This window comes from Eptesicus fuscus, chromosome 2, assembly GCF_027574615.1.
Source record: "Eptesicus fuscus isolate TK198812 chromosome 2, DD_ASM_mEF_20220401, whole genome shotgun sequence".
In the NCBI taxonomy this organism is placed as follows: domain Eukaryota; kingdom Metazoa; phylum Chordata; class Mammalia; order Chiroptera; family Vespertilionidae; genus Eptesicus; species Eptesicus fuscus.
Window position 1 is genome coordinate 102,883,400 of NC_072474.1, and position 13,647 is coordinate 102,897,046.

Below are 13,647 nucleotides of genomic sequence, written 5' to 3' on the forward strand. Positions count from 1 at the left end.
CAGGCCTGGGCCCCAACGGCACTGCCTCCCATCTGTGGGTTCAGGCTGGGCGTGGCAGCAGCAGCCTGCAGTTGCCTATCTCTGAGTTGCCTCACCATCTTGTTTGGCTTCTTGGCTCTCCCACCGCTTACCTAATCAACCCCTTGATTAAATTCCTTCTGTTAATAACGGGAGGGACATGAGCCAACCCTGTGTGACTTCATAAGCTATGTGCTTTATGGTACTGTACAAAACATTTTTAAAATCAGATTAAAATATTGCAAAGCTTCCAGAAGGAGTAGTGGTTCATATTTTAAATTTAAATAATAATAGCTGGCCCCAATCAAAAGGGGCATGAGGCAGAGTGAAAGACAGGAATAAGCAATGTTTTCAGTTCTTGAGGACAGACCATACGTCACTTTGTTGGGTCTCCTGGAGCCCAGCACAGCCTCCACAGAGCACGGGGTGGGGTTGGGGGGGGGGGGTCGTAGTGAATGCTTGGTGGGTGGGACGAGGTGGTGCAGGGGGTTCGAGGTCCAGGGTGTGTTGACACAGACCACCGGCTTCCGGTAGCAGCATGCTCCCCTAGAGCCTCTCCATTGGATTGCCCCAGTGCCCCTCCATAGACAAACTGGGTGTGTCCCACCCAGGATCCCATCCATTTCCTCCCTGGACAGATGGGAGAAGGTTGTTAAAAGAATCTGAGGGCCTGGTTGGCATGGCACAGTGGTTGAGCATTGACCTATGAATCGGAGGTCACTGTTGGATTCCCATTCAGGGCACATGCCCGGGTTGTGGGCTCGATCCCCAGTGTGGAGTGTGCAGGAGGCAGCCAATCTATGATTCTCATCATTGATATCTCTCTCTCTCTCCCCCTCTCCCTTCTCTGAAATCAATAATTTAAAAAAGGTGTCTGTATTCCTGTTTAAGACAATGACAAGAAGCCCCGCTTCTCCTTTTTACTCATAGGGAAATCTCAGAGTTCCACAGGACAACTTGAGCTCGCTCTTCATTGACGAACCCATCCCCACCTCTCAGGATTTATTTTTTTTAAGAGGGGGACAAAGGTCCTTTCAAAATCTATTCTCAGTCCTACAGTGAGTGGCAAGGCTCAGTGTGCCTCCATCATCTTTCTCAGCCCCTGTCACCATCGCTGGTAAATGTGGGCATTGTGTGAACGGCATGCAGGGATACCCACTTGTTCCACCGACTCGCCCAATGGCTCCCTGTTCTGTTCAAGACAAACAAGTAGAAAAAAGAAAAACAGAGGGAGAGGGAAGGAGGTAGACAGACTTAGATCTATGGTCTCGCAACAGACCTGGTGATTGCGGACTGTTTTTCTTTCTTTTTATTTGTATTCATTTATTTGCTTATTTGTGTTTTCTAATTTGGCCCAAAACAGGGAAGAAAAAACTTCGGAGTTTTATTTTATGTCAGACACCAAAGGGGAGAGGGAAATAGCAAAGAAGACACAAGGGAAATTGCAACAAAGAAGCAAAGGAAATGCCCACGGGTTAACCCTGGTGCGAGCTGGGCGAGCCAGGGGGCGGGGGGGGGGGGGTGGGGGGGTGGGGGCGGGGGGCGGGAACCATCCCTCTTCTCATTCCTTTCCTCATTCACCTCGTCTACTCTTTCCACACTGACCATTCTTGGTTTCACTTTTATAATCATAACAACTAAAATCCCTGTAAAAAAACAAGATGTCTTGTTTTTTAATTTTTTATATATATGTTCATTGATTTCAGAGAGGAAGAGAGAAGGAGATAGAAACATCAATGATGAGGGAGAACCATTGATTGGCTGCCTCCTGCACACCCCACACTGGGGATCGAGCCTGCCACCTGGGGCATGTGCCCTGACTGGGAATTGAACTGTGACCTCCTGGTTCATAGGTCGACACTCAACCACTGAGCCACACTGGCTGGGCTTGTCTTGTTTAAAAAAGAAAAAATTGAAAGACTAAACCATACCAAAATATAAACAGTGGTTATTTCTGAATGATAAGATCTGGGGCACTTTTCCCTTTTTGCTCATCGCTGATGGAATTTCAGGCCCAACTGAGCTGGAATTTGGTTTAATATATATTGAGGCACCTTCCCCCCTCCCCCACTTGGAACAGAGGAAACAGGAAAGGAGACAGTGAGAGGAACAGCTCTCCGGACCCAGCAGGGGTCCCCGGCAGGCAATCAAGGTCCTTGAAGCTCTGCCTGGGCCTCCTCCCAGGACACAAACCTCCTCCTTGCTCCCTTGCACCGACTATCTGGGTTCTCCTAAAGGGCGGTCAGGGCTCTTTCAGGCCTCTGGGCCTTTTCACATGCTGTTCCCTCTGCCTAGAAATCCCTCTTCTTTTTTTTTTTTTAATTTTTCCATATTTTATTAAAATGGGTTATATATTTTAGCTATCCACAGTTAATAAACTGGAAATTTAAAAGAGTCCCTAAGCTTTCCTGGTAGCTCCATCGCCCAGTGGCACTCTGGATAGTCTTACAAAAACAACTTGCTCGGCATAGTTTGTAAACGGGATTTGACAGAGGTACAGCAACATCTCACCTACCTGGCCTCCAGTCCAAATTCTGAGCTTGCTCCTGCAGCTTCCTGGCAGAAGAAAGGGGCTAGCACATGTCTGCTTTACTCTGCCACCCTCCCCCAACCCCGAGCTGGCACTCTGGAGGCCATTCCTCCCTTAATTCTTAAATCCTTTCCGAAGGCCTCTTACGCTCGCTCTCTCTCAGTGCTTCGTTGCCACTAGGACTACATGGGTCTCTCCTTCTGGTGGTTTGATGTTTGGTGTGGAAATTCACAACGGCCGAGGATTCTCACTCCTCTACCTAGGGTGCCATGTATCTTAGTTATCTTCATCCCCTTCTTGTCCATGATGACACACTGACCATCCTCCTCCCCTATACCTAGAACCAACGAGCCTTTCCCCAAAATTCACTGATCTTCCTGTCAAAGATCTTAATGGTTTAGAACAGTGGTCGGCAAACTGCGGCTCGCGAGCCACATGTGGCTCTTTGGCCCCTTGAGTGTGGCTCTTCCACAAAATACCACGGCCTGGGTGAGTCTATTTTGAAGAAGTGGCATTAGAAGAAATTTAAGTTTAAAAAATTTGGCTCTCCAAAGAAATTTCAATCATTGTACTGTTGATATTTGGCTCTGTTGACTAATGAGTTCGCTGACCACTGGTTTAGAAGCACTAGCTCTGGAGTCAGAATGTTGGGTTCAAATCCTGATTTACCACTCAGCTGCCCTATGACTTTGGGCAAATTAGCTTCTCTAGGCCTTTGTTCCTCACTTGTAACTTGGGGGTAATAAAAATAATACTGATGTTAAACAATTGTTTTAAAGATTACGTGAGATCATATATGTAAAATACTTAGAATACAGTGCATAGAAGCTCTTAAACATGTCTTTTACCATTTCCCCCACATTTAAATATATATAAATATATATGTGTATCTATATATATAAATAAATATATATATATGAGTTTCCAAGTCACAACATTAAAAATGGAAGAAAGGAAAAAAATCAAATAGTCCAGGGCTAAAAATATTGAATTGCCTACAGGGCCCAGATTGAAGAAAACTTGAGGGATGGGGGATGGGGAGGCAGGTGACCTTGCTAGAAGGACAGCTGCTATTCAGGGTGAAGCATATTTTTCCTTCCACTTCTTCACCAGAGCATCCTCAACTCATTCTTGAGAACTAAGCTTAGGGGGCTCCCTCCCCCAAGAAGCTTTCCTGGCCGCCACCCAAGTGACTCCGCCCTGAGTGTGCCACCGTGCCGGCACTTGGGGCACAGGACTATGCCCATCTGCTTGCTTGGGCATCTCCCTGCCAGACCTGGGGCCAGGGACTAGGTTTCATTGATCTATCAGCATTTCCGGTACCTGGCACATAGAAGACCCCCAATACATGTTTGAGTCCTTCAGTGTTTATTGAGTACCTGCTATGTCCTGGCACATGCTCACCACGGTTAAGCAAAAAGTCCAGCTCCTTGCCATCATGAAGCCAGGAGACAGACAACCAGAAACTTAAGTAAGTTTATTACCAGTGCAGTCACAGTCAGTGCCAAGAAGAGAAACTAAACAGGGATGGGGAGTGTGCTGGGAGGGCGACTGCTGTTTCTCACACAAGCACAGTGGCTAGTACCCAGGAGGTGCTCAACATGGACTGATTGACGGGATAAAAGAATGAATGAATCAATGAATGAATGACTCGCTCCTCAAACAGAATCAAGCTCCCTGTGGTGTGTGATTTGTACCTTGCCTGTAGTGAATCCCAAGCGGCCACATGTTGCAGCTATTTTTTTCTTAATTGTGGTAAAATACAGATAAAATGTACCATACATCAACATGGAAAATTTCCCCAGGGTGTTGGGAGAATTAAATGGATTACTGTTAATAAAGCACTTAGGGTCTGATGCGCAGGGGTGTTTGTTAAAAACACTGTGGAGCAGAGGAGCTAGGGCACAGGGTCCAGTGGTAAAGGAAGCCATGGAGGGACGTGGATGGGGCTCCCAAGAGGAGAAGCAAGCCAGCCTTCGCCGCTCTCCCTCTTCCTTTCTGCACCTCTCAGCCATCCCCTTTCCAGTAACTGCTTCAGTTTAACGCTGTTCCCACTGCGGCCACTAGAGGGAGCCATTCCTCCCGCGGCTCCCTTTCTCCCTCTCCCTCTCCACCTGACACAGCCTCTTTGGAAAACACCCATCTTTCTTCTTGAAATCCCATAACTTTGATCTTTCTAAAACATGTTCACCTAGAAACCGAGTCACCTATTTGATCACACAAATTCGAACCAAAGTTTATAAAATTTAGGGACCCACCTTGCCCAGAGGCCACACTGCGCCAAACCACCTGCACAACCAAGAGGGTCCTGTGCCCTATCTCCTCACTGTCTGCTCTGGGGACCTGGGCCTGACCCCTCCTCTGGGAGGAGAAGACTGATTGTGGGTACCGGAGAGGGGGACACTCTCCTGACCTCCTCACCATCTCTTCCTCCTCTTCAAGCCCCTCCCTGGAGGCCAGAGGCTGGGCATGGGGCTGGGGCCACGTGGTTATTTCCTTCCAGGAGAGCAGAGAGGCCAAGAGGCCACGGGCAGATTGTCAGGGGCCCAGACTCCACAGCCCCAGGACCTGGGCTTGCTGCTCTGAGATGATTTCCTCCTGAGATCTTCCTGCCCTGAGCACCACAGGGAGTCAGCAACCCAGTGAGACATGCAGAGACACTTTCTCCCTCACACAGAGCCTCCGGGGCACAGCCCCTCGGACCAGCCCAGCAGGCAACCGTCTCTGCTGATGCGCCGTCACTGACCCTGTTGCCTGCTGGGTCGTGTGGGACTGACATTCTAAAGCACTGCTCATCCTCTATCCCTGGGTCTGTGTGGCTCGTGGCTACTTAGAAGAAGAGAAAGAGAAACAGGGGAAGGAGGATGCATGAGGAAGAGGTGGAGAGGGAGGGAGGGAGGGAGGGAAAGAAAGGAGGGGGAGAGGAGTCCTGGAGGGTCACTTGCTATGCCATTCACTTTCGTGCAGCAATGTTCAAGTCTCTAATATTTCATGAATTTCATTCTGGCGCTCTGGGGCTCAATAGCTCAAGTCACCCCTTAATTAACTAACTTCTTGTGCATGTCCAACCTGTCTGAACCTTGCCTGGGCTCTGTGAGGGGGACACTGGCTTCTCACCCACCTCCCGCCCTCGGAGGGAGTCCAGCCTTCACTTCAGCATGTTTTTGAAGCATCAGGCACTCAGGTGCCCTAAGAACACGCCACTTGTTTCTGCTTCATCGCTGGAGAGGCTTCAAGCCCCACAGGAGGAGGAAGGAAAACAGTGCGGTCCCATTTGCTCCTGGAGCTCTTCACCCCAGGTATCCGGAAGCCCGAGGACAGAAGCAAGGCTTTCCTGGTAAGTCCCGCCCAGAGGCCGATGGCCCCACCGCCCTGAGCTTATCTACACCCGGGCGGGGGTGGGGGGGGTGTCTTTGGGGGTGCTGCTGCCTTTGCCAAAAGCAAAAACCAACTGCAGGGCTTCAAGAATGTCATGATAGGAACAGAGAGCAATGCGGCTTGAGTTACTTCCGAAATCCACACTTCAAAGGCGTTTAAGGAACTAGACTCAGGTTGTCCATGGGTCCTGACAAGAGAAGCCAAATCATCTGTCTCTTTCCGACATCAGGACCCGCCCACACAGGCATGCAGCTTCCTGGGGCTCCTCTGGGCCTGGCTGACAGCGCCCTGGGCCTGGGGAAGGAAGGACAGCGCCCTGGGCCCGGGCCTGCTGGAAGGGGGCTGTCTTGGTCTTGCAGCCCCTCATCACTGAGCTCCATGAGGGCGCCTCTGCAAAGGGTGCCACCCCTGCCTGGCACCCACACGGAGGGGCTGCTCTGTGAGCTGGCCGGGCGGTGTCCATCAGGCAGAGAAGCCCCGCCCTGCACAGCTTACATTCTAGCGGGGCAGCCAGCCATTTACAGGCAAACAAATAGTTGCATCCGATCACTGCAGGGGGAGGCACATTCTAGGCAGAAATGCGAAGTGGGAGATCGGGAGAAGGTGTAGTAGGACAGGGGGAGACCGGGAGGCCTCTCTGCGGAGGCGACTTCGGGGCACAGTGGACATCTGAGCGCAGGGTGGGAGCCGGGCATGGAAACGCGGGGGACAGTGGCTCCAAGGAGAGGGAGACGCAGGCGATGAGACAACCAGAAGCAGACCTTGTCACAGAGCTGAGAGCACTGTCGTGGCTGCTGTTCCACAGAGGAAGAAACAGAGGGTCCAGAATATGTGGTAGCCGAAGCCAGACCATCTGACGCCGAGGCATTACGCCCGATGGCTGCTGTCATAGGGTACATGCAGACCCACGACCTTCAACCCAAACCCTGGCCCAGCTGTCCGTCGAAATCCAGAAGTCTCCGGCTTAAGGACATCTGTGCAGTGCATATGGCGTGGTCTGTGACACCCCGGAGAGCCTGGGACAGCACACAGCAACGGAACATGCTAACACAGCATGACGCAAATATATCCACATTCCTGCAGCAAAACAGCTCCGTGGGCAAAATAAGGAGCTATTAATAGTCTCAGTTCAGGTGAGGTTTTGCTACCAAATCGGGTCACATTTTGATGCCAAATTAGTTACCAAAATAAACAACAAACCGCTTTGCGTTTACAGAGCCTTTATGGATTTCCACTAAAAGCCTGGGGGGCACATGTGATAGCTTCTGGAAATGACGGCTCTGAAGACAGGGGCAGAGAGCCAGCTGGTCACCGCGTGCACAGCCGGGCATGGCCCAGACTCGGGATGCGCAGCCACGGACCCCGGCGCTGGGGGCACACACTGCTCCTTGGTGAGGGAGCCGCGGCAGCTAGAGACAGCCGACAACAGGGGGAGAGCAGTGCCGGAGTCTCGTCCATGGCCAGGTGAGAAAAGGTGCCGCAGAAGCCCCGCTTCAGCAAATACGCCACCCCACGCGAGTGTTCCTCTCGGCTCTCACGCTGCCCATGCTGGGCAGGATTGGCTTTGAGACTGTGGCCAGAGGCAGAGAAGTTAAAGATGGGGAAGACAGAAAAGCATCCTCCTTTCATTTCTCTGTTTAAATCACCCTAGTATTCTTCCTCTGTTTCAAGTCCTCTAGGGCAGTGGTCGGCAAACTGTGGCTCGCGAGCCACATGCGGCTCACAAGCCGCGGTTTGCCGCTCTGTTGACTGAGTTTGCCAACCACTGACCTAGACTCTCGATTCCAATAATTACAGGCTGTGGTTGTTCCTTGTGATTAAGCCCCTATCCTAGTGGTCGGCAAACTCATTAGTCAACAGAGCGGCAAACCGCAGCTCACAAGCCACACATGGCTCACGAGCCGCAGTTTGCCGACCACTGCTCTAGGGTGTCCCACCTCATCCTATATAGTAAAAGGCTAATATGCAAATCGACCAAACAGCAGAATGACCAGTTGCTATTATGCGCACTGACCACCAGGGGGCAGACACTCAACACAGGAACTGCCCCCTGGTGGTACGTGCACTCCCACAGGGGGAGCACCGCTCAGCCAGAAGCCCTGAGCCGGGCTCACGGCCGGAGAGCACAGCAGCAGGAGCCTCTCCCGCCTCCACAGCAGCGCTAAGGATGTCCGACTGCCGGCTTAAGCCCGTTCCCCTAAGCTGTCAGTTGGACATCCCCCGAGGGCACCCGAACTGTGAGAGGGTGCAGGTCGGGCTGAGGGAGCCCCCAAGTGCACAAATTTTGTGCACCGAGCCTCTAGGTTAGGATAAAACCCACAGGACTTTCAAAGGCCCTATGATCCAGTCCTCCTCAGGTGGCTTGTCCTCCGCCCCCACCCCGGCCCACACCTCAGTGCCCAGTCGAACCCATGCAGGAGGCAACCAGTGGATGTGTGTCTCTCTGAGATGGATATTTCTCTCTCTCTCCCTCTCCCTCCCGTTGATTCTAAAAATCAAAACAAAAACAAAAACAACAAAAAAAAGGCAAGAGAAGTAATACAGGCCTCGTGTTTCTCTCAGAGCTACTAGTATGAATTAAAGCTGCAGCCACAATGGGGGCTTATCCAAATACCATAGCGACCAATCCGATACCCAAGCAAACGTAGGCCTCCCTCCAGTGGTCGGTTGGATTTCTACACTGGCCACTTCCCCGGCTTAGAGACTCTGCCTCCTGCTTTTGCAGCAAGCCAGCCAGGAACTGAAATGTGGTCCTTGGCTTTCCAGAGTCTACTTTACGTCACTCTTACCTGCTCCCTCCATGGCCCCTGGCCTCTGGCCCCCTAGTCCTACCCTTTGCCAGGCTGCCCTCTCATAGATTTGCATGACCAAATACATCAAGTCCAAACGCTAATATCAATAACAACTTATATCTGTCCATCAACAGAAGGTTCACAGTGTGCTTTTGCATAAATTACCTGATTGAATCTATCCTTGTGGGACGAATATACCCATTTTACCAGTGAGCAGGTTGCGTGGCCGAAAGGGAAAGGGACTTACTCAACATCACAGTTAGTTAGACACAGCACTGGGAGCCTGTCCATCTACACTGCAGCGGACTCAGAAGGGTGAGATTGTCTGGTTATTATGAAAAACAGAGAAGCAGAGAGTGTTGAATTTCATTATTTTTATGAACATCGCTGGGTGAAAAAGGCACTTAGTAAAGCGGATAAGCCTGCCTCTAACCAGGAGCCCCTCAGGTAACAGGACAGCCAGCCATTCTAAGCCATTCTAAGCCAAAGTTTGACAACTGCAGCTAGATCCACTCATGTGGGGTTAGCCCCACCAAAATCACATGCATGCTGCCTGGGTCACGGGTCTGAAGACGAATGCGGGAATGGCTGTTCGCAGGGTCCCGTATGAAATGAAAATCTGGGGCCGCTTATCAAGAATTCCAAGATGGGAAGAATTCCAAGATGGGCTCATAACCGTTTTGGCTCAGTGGATAGAGCATCAGCCTGCGGACTAAAGGGTCCCGGGTTCGATTCGGTCAAGGGCATGTACCTTGGTTGCAGGCACATCCCCAGTAGGGGGTGTGCAAGAGGCAGCTGATCGATGTTTCTCTCTCATCGATGTTTCTAACTATCCCTCTCCCTTCCTCTCTGTAAAAAAATCAATAAAATATATAAAATAAAATAAAAATAATTCCAAGATGGGACAGCAGCGTGAGAGAGTGCACACAGGAAGGGCCCACAGGCAGACCACGCATAAAAACAGAGGTCTGAACGCAGCCTGCAGCAACCTGCCCAGGAAACCTACTTCTCACGGGCAGGAGCCAGCCTGCTTTACGTTAAGTCGCTTTCGTGGAGAATCAGGCTGCCATCCTCGGGGGCAGTCCAACCACCTCTGTAACAAGAGGCCTCAGATGGCCTGGACTTGATCAATAACTGACAGCTTCCCTAGTTTCTGTTCCTGCTTCCAACTCAGGACCAACCAGGGGAAGCCCAACGTAGGCCCCTGTGCAATCGGAGGGGACGCCCGCCTGGCTCACCCGCCTCCAGCTGCACGGGCTGCGTCTTAATGGAATCGCTGAGCTGATTTACAGGTCTGTTCCTTCGACTTCCATTTCTCAGGTGGGAACTGCTCCATCCCGAGACTGTGCCACCCCACCAGGGCCCTCTCGCGGGTTGGAGAGGTAGACAGGGTAATTGGCAGGTGATGCTCCGAGCTGTTGTGTGAAAACGCAGATGTCTTATTTTCTCGACACTGTTATCACAGTTCCCAGCCCACAGTGAGCAGGCCACGCGTGCTGACCCAGCCTGGGTTCCAGGGAGTCACGCGGTCTTTCTTGCAGTGTTCGCCACAGGAGTTTCCTGCTGTGAACTGCAAGTCTGCCCTCTGCTGGGCCCGGGCGTCTGTTCTCAAGGTCATTTCTTTGCCTCTCACCAAGCCCACCTGCTTTCGATCTTCAGTGGGAGCTTTTACTCGCTGGAAGGCTTCAGACCAGTATGCTGTCAAACCCTCTTAATGAATTGGGACGGAGAACATCCACAGCCCCAACACAGCGGGCAGCTTCCCCCTGGAGCCCTCCTGGGGCTGCCCTCAGGTGCTGCAGCTCGGTGCTGTCAGCTCCTGGTGAACATGGGGAGAGCATGTTGTCCAGGACAGCACCTGGTGCTGTCAGCTCGGTGCTGTCCTCAGGTGAACGGGCCACACGAGGCCTCCCCAGGAGGCGATGGCACGTGCCACTGGCTGTGGGCAGTGCTGTCTTGGACAAAACCATGCTAACCCCGGAGGGTCAAATGTAGGGGTGCAGGGCCCAGCGGCACCACATGCCACTCCCATGCGTGCAGAGAAAGTGTGGCTGCTGAGGGCGGCTGAGTGAAGGAGCTCTGTGAAGAATGAAGCTCATCACGTGCCATTGTCAGTGCCCCCCAGACATTAAGGTGGCCACGTCACCGCAGGAGGATTGCTGGGGAGCGTGGCCATGGGCAAGGAGGGAGGGCGGGGCAGTGGAATACGAATGCCCCAGAAAGGCAGTGCACGCAGTGGTTAACCGCAAGGGTCCTGCACCAGGCTGCCTGGCTTCCCATCTCTGTCCTACCCTTGCCGCCCGTGTACAAGTTAGGAAATGGCCCCGTGCCTCAGTTTCTTCACCTGTGAAACGGGGAGGGTGCTAATAATAGCACTTACCTTACAGGATTGCGGTGAGGCCTAATTGCATTAACAGTGGGATGTGCTTGGAATGGTGCCTGGCTCCTGCGAGGTACTCAGCAGGTACTGCTCTCTGGGGCCAGACTGTCTCCTGGAAACCTGTTCAGATGACCTGAGAGAATATACAGACGCCCAGAGTGGTATTATGAACTCAAGGCTACACCGTGATAGTTTCTGACTAGAAACTATTGATATTCAAATGCTCTGACTAAAGAATGTTTTAGCATTTTGCTGAGTATAAAATTTTTATTTTGGAAGAAAATCAAGAACAAAACAACAACAACAAAAAACAACTAGGAAGCCAGAGAATTAGAAAGACTATTATTGTCGTCGTCTTTATTAAGTCTGGCACAAAAATAAATGTTATGCAAATTTCTATAAAAAAAACACAATTTATCCTGGAGAAGAGCAGCACAGAACAGTGCCGTAAGTGCTACTCTTCACCAGGCGTCTCATCTATGCCAACCACAATGCCCTACACACACTCCTCCACGTGGGCCTCGAACCCCGAGTCAGGGACTTCATGACCCCCACTGTACAGAGGTCAGGGACCGGGGTGCACACACTGTGAGTACCTGGGGGAGACCCCCTACCAGGGTCCTCCTCATCCTCTCTTCACTTTTTGTTCACTAAACTCAAAATGCAAACCCAGCAACCGATGCTAAATATAGTCTCTAATGAGCAAATTGGTTCTAATTGTAGAGAATCTATATCATATATATTAAAATACAATGAGTAAACAAGATTATTTGCTCTATATGTATTAAAACTTAGAAAGAGCCCTGGCTGGTGTTTCTCAGTGGTCAGAGCGTCGGCCTGCACACCCAAGGGTCACTAGTTCGATTCCCGGTCAAGGGCACATACCTAGGTTGCAGGTTCATCCCAGGCCCCAGCATGTGCAGGAGGCAACCGATCCATGTTTCTTTTTCACATTGATGTTTCTCTCTCTCTTTCCCCCACCCCTTGCTCCTTCCCTTCCACTCTCTCTAATAATCAGTGGGGAAAAAATATTCTTGGGAGAGAATCAATAAAAACAAAACAAACAAAAAAAAAAAACCAACAAAAAACTTAAAAAAAGAGAATCAGAAATCAATTAAAACCTTTTCACTTTGACATAATACAAATCCAGTTCCTAGATATTGGGTATATCATATATATTTTTAAAAATAGTGAAAAAACAATCCTCCTATAGTTAGGAATGATTCACATTGTTAATTTAACTCAATGTTAAGGGAAAGTGAGGTACAAGCCAGGTACATTAATAGAACTATTTCTGATCCCTGGTTCAGGATAATGGCAGAACTGGAGTCTCATTTTTTATTTACCTCTGTGCTAGAACTGCAAATAGCAACCACGCACATATCAAAAAACCTTTGTAAATTTAATGCTGGAGTCACATGGGACAGATTACTGTCTAATAAAGAACTGGTTGATTACTATAAAATTGGAATTCATTCTAAGAACAAGCTATAGTTACTTGTCTCCCAAACCCATCTAAGTTATTTAAACGTTATGTGGGAAAATCGACCCAAGCCATTATGCTCAATTAGTATTTGACAAAGGAGGCAAGAGCATACAATGGAGTCAAGATAGTCTCTTCAATAAATGGTGTTGGGAAAATTAGAAAGATACATGCAAAAAAATGAAACTAGACCACCAACTTACACCATACACAAAAATAAACTCAAAATGGATAAAGGACTTAAATGGAAGATGGGAAACCATAAAAAAATCTTAGAATACATAGGCAGCAAAATATCAGACATCTGTCGTAGCAATATCTTTACAGCTCCTAGGACAATGGAAACTAAGGAGAAAATAAACAAATGGGACTACATCAAAATAAAAAGCTTCACCGTAGCCGGTTTGGCTCAAATGGATAGAGCATAGGCCTGCGGATTGAAGGGTCCCGGGTTCGATTCCGGTCAAGGGCACATGCCTGGGTTGTAGGCTCGATCCCCAGTGGGGGGCGTGCAGGAGGCAGCCAATCAATGATTCTCTCTCATCATTGATGTTTCTCTCTCTCTCCCTCCCAATCCCTTCCTCTCTGAAATCAATAAAAAATATATTTAAAAAAATAAAAATAAAAAGCTTCTACACAGCAAAAGAAACCATCAACAAAACAACAAGAGAGCCCACTGCATGGGAGAACGTATTTGCCAATGTTATATTTGATAAGTGTTTAATCTCCAAAATTTATAGGGAACTCATATAACTTAACAAAAGGAAGATAAACAATCCAATCAAAAAAATGGGCAAGGACCTAAGTAGATACTTTTCAAAAGGGGACATATAGAAGGCCAAGAGACATATGAAAACATGCTCAAAGTTACTAATTATCCAAGAGATGCATGCAAATCAAAACAACAAGGTACCATCTCACACCTGTCAGAATGGCTATCATCAACAAATCAACAAACGACAAGTGCTGGCAAGTATGTAGAGAAAAGGGAACCCTCATGCACTGCTGGTGGGAATGCAGACTGGTGCAGCCACTATGAAGAACAGTATGGAGTTTACTCAAAAAA